Below are 6,190 nucleotides of genomic sequence, written 5' to 3'. Positions count from 1 at the left end.
TAAACACCACCAGAAAATGAAAATAAAAACTCTTCCTCCTTTTTTTTTCCAGCAGTGTGTGTGAGTGTGATGAAGGAAAGAAGAGCTTTCCAGTTCTTTGTTTACACTGCCTGCAAAGTATCTGCAAAGCATTGTTCAGCTGGGAAGCTATTAATTCTCCACCTCCTTTTGTTTACTGGCGTATTGCCTTGTTGAAACACTTATCACATGTTATTTCATTTTTTTTAAAAAAATAATATTTATTGATAATTTCAGGATTACAAGAAAAATAAAAAATAAAAAACAACACTACAATACAAAAAAAGGAAAAAAGAGAGAAAAGCACAAAATATAAAAACCAATACGACAATACAGCAAAAGAAAGTAAAAAAGAAGAAAAAAGAAAAAAACACAAATCCCAAGTTACATATCCATAATTTCCATTTGCTTGTTTCATTGACCTCCTCACACCTCCCTTTTTGTATTCTAGTTTAATAATTATTTCAGCAAATTCTTTCCATCTTTCTCAATTTTCGTTATAAAATTTATCTTAACAATTTAACCTAATAATTAACTCAACAAATCCTTTCCATCTTTCCCCATATTCTGTTATTCAAATTACCTTAATTTATTTAACCTTATCTTACCCCTAAGTACCTTAAGACTTAAGTCTTAGTTTTCAAATATACATAGCTCCTGATATCATTTCTGCTAGAGTCGTATAGTTTCATTCCCACATTTTCCCTAATATTCATTAAGCTGATTCTAAAATAAAAAATTTCCATTATAAATTCTCTTCCAATCATCATCCAGCGTCTCTTCTTCCTGGTCTCGGATCGTGTCAGTCCTTACGGGTCCATTCCATCTAGTCCATCAACCTGGAAGCCTTATGTCCGAGGCCCTTAAGTCTCTTCCATGTCCCTTCTGCAATTCTTCTTCATCTTGTTTGTGCTTGCCCTTTTCCTTGTCTTTTGTTGGTCTCTGTCTTAGTTTCTTTCCTTTCTCATTGAGGAGTAGGTCTCTGGGGGATTCCAACCCAAAATTGTCTCCATCTCCCTTCATCCAGCTCACCCATTCCCCACAGTCCCACTCCCCACAGTCCTCGATATAATCCAAAATGTATTTAGAATCAAATTTCAAGATCTCTCCAAAGCTAGGAACCTCCTCATCTCCAAACTCCCCTTGGCCCACTCCAACTTCAGTCTTCAATAACAGCGGCTTATGCTCCTGTAGGGCCTCTGGTCTCTCCATTTGTACTATTTGAGGTGCAGCCGCATCCTCCTCCATTATCATCTGCACTTGCCCAGTCAGTACAAATTCATAGGTTGGTTCCTGAATGATTTCTGTATCAATGTTCCCTGTTTGTCCACAGTTATTAACCACAACAGTCAAATCCATTTTCTCATTCATCAAGTCCATCTTCTCATGCATCTGTTCCAGCAAGGCATTTGTCTTGCATAAAGCAAGCACCCAGTCTTCCTCCCAGCTCATCTTTGTTCAAGGTCAGAAAAGACTGTTCCCACGATCTTAATCTCACAGATGTTGGGTCTCAAGTATACTACAGCAACAATTTAGCAAGCTCCCTCTAGAGGAGACAATCTATTTGTATCCATTTTTTTTTTTTAAGACAAAGGAAAGTTACTTTCATTTTTCAGATATTTCAGATGTTTTTCAGGTATTTTGTTTCTTTAAAATGCAAAAGGCAACATTAGAATCAACTTGTTTCTCTTCATTAGCTATCTGTCAAAGTATTCCATTCACAGTCAATGAACCTCTCCAACAGTTTCTGTCTCTGACACCCCGTTCCCAGGTTAGAGATGGTGGAAACTTATCCTTCTTCACTCCCTCTCCTGCTAGGGTTAAACAGAGCCGCCCCCCTTTTCTCCTGCTTCCAAGGGGGGTTTCAGTGATTCTGAATGAAGGAAATTTAGTCTTTTTTGACAGCTTCCTGGCTTTAGCTTGCAAAATTTTTGCTTTAGTCTATATACAAAAAGCGAAAGGCAGACTTCCTGTTTGCACCTTCCCACTTCGATACCAAATTGAGCAATTTCTTGATCCAATTTTCCGTTTCTACTCACGGGTACTTGTTTTAAGTCCAATTGTCCACAGGAAAAAGTCAGCGCTCTCTGGCAATGGCTGTGCGGCTTCACTCCGTGAAAGTAGCAGTCAGTTCGTAGCACTGCGCTTCTCGCCCCACTTCGCTCCGGAGCCCCTAGATGGGATTGCCCGCGAGTAGGGGGGGCGCTTCTGGTGCCCTGCCGAACCCCACGTTCCCAGGCTTCCTCCGCCTGGGATTTCTAGCGGGTCCCCACCTTCGCCGCAGCGGGAAGACCCAGTTTCCACGGAGCCCGTTCCTCCGGTCGGAGGAACTCCGCCATTCACTAATGGCGCTGACCCGGAAGTCCTATCACATGTTATTTCAATACCAGTCTTCAACTATTTATTGCACAGCCCTAAGCAGGGTGCTTGTAGAAGTTCTCCTGGGCCTTGTTTTATCCCCACCACAGCAATCCTGTGGGGCAAGTTAGGTGCTGCCTGCCAGCTTCCTCTGCCTTCCCTCTCAGTGTTGCCTTAATAGCACAAAAGTTAGAAGGACTTGATTGCTTGATTGATTGATTGATTGATTGCATTTATACCCCATATTTTTTCTCCATGGAGCTCAAGGTGGTGTGTATGGTCCTCCTTGCATGGAACATCTGCCTGGGAGTTCATGCTTCAGAAGCCCTCTTTTCCTTCCCAGAGCTGTGACTTGCTTGGATGAGGAAGGACTGTAGCTTGGTGTGGGTGTCAAACCCGGGAGCTTCTGTGGGAGGCTGCAGCCCAGCCCAGCCCCATTTGAATTGCCTTCAGGCTGCTGCAGAGGACCCACTGGCACCCACAGCCTTGCAGACATAGCCCTTCCAGTCCCAAGCCTTCTTCAGCTACGCAGAGTTAACAGAAAGTATGCTGTGCCCAACAGAGTTTAATTTCTCTTTTCAAAAGGACACAGGAGGCTAAAAGTCTAGCTGGGGGCATACCCTTGAACTTGGAGGCCTTGATTCTGTGTGTGAGAGAGAAAAGAGACTCACTGGGTTGTTCGCTGAGACACAAGTTTGTGGATTAAGGGCCCAAAAACACTTCTGCTGGGCCTAGAAAGCAGCTGTACGAGTGGTTTTTGGCTTGCCTGGTGCTTCCTAGGCACGGATCAGAGCAGTTTCCCCCTTGCCCCACGCCTTTCTCAGCGAAAACCTACTCTTTAGCTCTGAACTGGAACAAATAGCAATCTGCAGAAAACCAATATTGCTGTTTGCTTCACTTGAGCTTTAAAAAGCAGGTTTTCACAGGGAAAGCTCTGGAGCAAGAGAAAAAGAGGGAGCAGGGTGCTTGGAAACGGAGCTTTAAGACACAGACTTGTGGCTGGAAAGAGCAGGGCAAAAAGTCAGTGTAGATGAGCCCTGAGTTGTAGCATCACAATCTGACCTGAAGGGTAAATACATAAGTAAGTAAGTAAATAAATAAATAAATAAATAAATAAATAAATGGTTTGCATCTCAGGCTGATCCCCAAGGACTTTAAATGATCAGGTACTGTACTCTCTTTTCCTTGAAGGAGGGTGAAAGGCCGTTGATCTCAATGCTGGACAAAGAAGAAAAGTGGTCTTCAGAGGGGCCCCCCAAGGCAACTGGTATTCAGGGTCTGACTGCCTCCTGTACTGCGAAGAGTGCACAGCCTTGTGGTGATTGCCATTCACCAGCATCTATTCCATGGATTGGTCTATTTCTCTTATGAACCCATTTACGCTGGTGGGCATCACCACAGCTTGCCTGAACCTGACCCTATCTTTGCAGGGGGTGAAGATGAGGGGAGATTTCAGGTAATCCCCGCCTTGCATAACCGACCACATGATGCGGTGTGCACACAGCACTCAAATGGCAATGCCCATCAAGGGGGGGGGGCTCAAATATTTTATTATGGGGGCCAAAGACCCCTCAGCCCCCAGGAGTTGACTCCATTGGGCAGTTCACAGCCCTATCAGTTATGGTCCCTGGGCTTTTCAAGAGGCCCCTGCAATGAACAAGAGCCAGAGGAGAGCAGGCGCTGGCGACACCCACAGATGCAAGAACGCTTGAGAATGCTTAAAAGTCAAAAAGGCCTCATTCCAGGTAAAGAAACAGCTTGAAAAAGCAGCAGAGCAACAACAACAACGAATAAATATTTCTCCACATCTATGTGGAACATCTGCAAAGAATAACTAAGGGCATACTACTAATCTTTCAAGCTCCTAGAGATGGAGGCTTTTTCACCCCAAAACATGCCAGAGCCTGTTCTCCTTGTCTTCTTCCCAGTCTCCTGGGTGAGGTTTGCCAGGGTTTCACTCTGCTTTCCACGTTTTCCTGTGCTCCCTCTTGCTTTCCTTTGCACACAAACAAAGGGGCAGGGATAAAGCAAACAAGTTGTAGGCATCTTTCCACTCTGTGCTTTTCTGTATTGTTTTAAATTGAGAAATTGCATGGGAAGAAGAAGAAGAAGAAGAAGAAGAAGAAGAAGAAGAAGAAGAAGAAGAAGAAATAATAAAAAATAAACTTCCTTTTAGCTCCTGAGCCAAATTCAAGCTTTGTTTGTGGACATTTAAATCCCTAAACAACTGGAGACCCAGATCTCAGGCATGGCTCAGCCGCGGAATCATCATCAGAGGCTCATCCCTCTGAGGGCGTAGAGCCAGCACCTTGCGATGAACCCAAGGAGGAGCCACTTTGCACCCAGGGTGAATTGGGAGGTGAGAGTGATCTGGCTGTGACATCTGTCACCCCATAGATTGCCAGGGTTGATTGGGCTGGGCTGGTTGGCTAGGCGGGTGCCCCCTCCCTCCCCGCTTCATGTGCATCCCTCCTGAAGCTGTGTGTTGTTCGATGGAAGAGGACAACCATTCCAGTCAGAAGGAGAGTCTTTAGTCAAGGCTTTACGATCACTGCACTCCCCTGCTAAAAGTTCCCAGGGTTTCTGACACTGAGGTTGGACAGGCAGCACCTTAAACACCTGATGCAAACCTGGCCCACATAGAGAAATGCTTGACTCCTCAAGCAAGGACTCCTCAGGAATCAAGGTCTTCTTGGGCTCCAGCTCAGGCACCTGCAGTTGGAAAAGCTGCTGGAATGGGCCAGCTTAGAAAAGCTGCTGGAAAAGCTGGCCTGGAAAAGCTGCTGGAATGGGCCAGCTTAGCCTAGCGGTTACTTCGACTTTACAGTTGCAGAATCACTAATTGCTTAACAGCAGTTCGATACTCTGCGGGCGCTGTCTGGCTTTTTTTTAAAAAGGGGGGGGGGAGGAGAGAAAAAAAGAAAAGCTGCTGGAACAAGGTCTCTGTTGCAGCTCTGCACTCTGCATGCCTTGGATGGCCTCTCTCGGCCATGCCTGACCAGGGACTCCTCTAATCCTGCCTCTCACCTGGCCCTTTGCTTGGACTCTAGTGCCTGCAGGTGAGGGCAAGGCAATGCCCAGCAGACCACCTCCCCTGGTGCAGAGACCCCACCAGATCTTCCAAAGAGACCCGGGAGACTTAGCTGGGCCTTCCACAATTGTCACGAAAGCAGGCCTTCTCCAAGACAGCACACCCCCCCACTGGGATGCCCTCCTCCCTCTGGCCATTCACAAGGAGGAGACAGACACGGCTCTTAAGAACTTATGTGCTCCTAGATTCACGACACTTTGATTTTTAATTTTAATTCTGTAGACTACTTGTTTTCATTTGTGATATACAGTTGTGTTTTTATCTTCTTGTAACTCATTTGTTAGGTATTGGTTATTGAATTTGTTTGCAATTTTAATTGCTATTGTATTTTTATTGCAAGCCACACACGCACACAAAGTAAGTGCACAGATAAAGTTATGGTATTTCTCCATCAAAAAAACCTACCCGTCTCCACGCACCCCAATAAACACCCACCCACAGGAATCTCATGGAACCGGTGGTGGACCTACATGGTAGAGGCCCTGAAGCTTGAACTGTCATGGGAGCCCCTTCACAACCAGCAAGGTCTGGGTAACCCCTGTCATCATCTTCAAGGGGGTTGTTCTACGACACATCAGCACTTTTTAATACGGTATATATTGTCATGAACACATCTGCCCCAAGTAGAGAGGCACAGCTTGAGTTAGGAAGCAGCCAGCAGCAGGAAAGCTTGCCTTCCTCTCAGACACCTGGGAGCAGTCGGCTGTCTACTCCCCCTGACAC

Source organism: Podarcis pityusensis (genome assembly GCF_964106645.2).
Source record: "Podarcis pityusensis genome assembly, chromosome: 16".
NCBI classification, from domain to species: domain Eukaryota; kingdom Metazoa; phylum Chordata; class Lepidosauria; order Squamata; family Lacertidae; genus Podarcis; species Podarcis pityusensis.
This window is presented reverse-complemented; position numbering follows the sequence as displayed.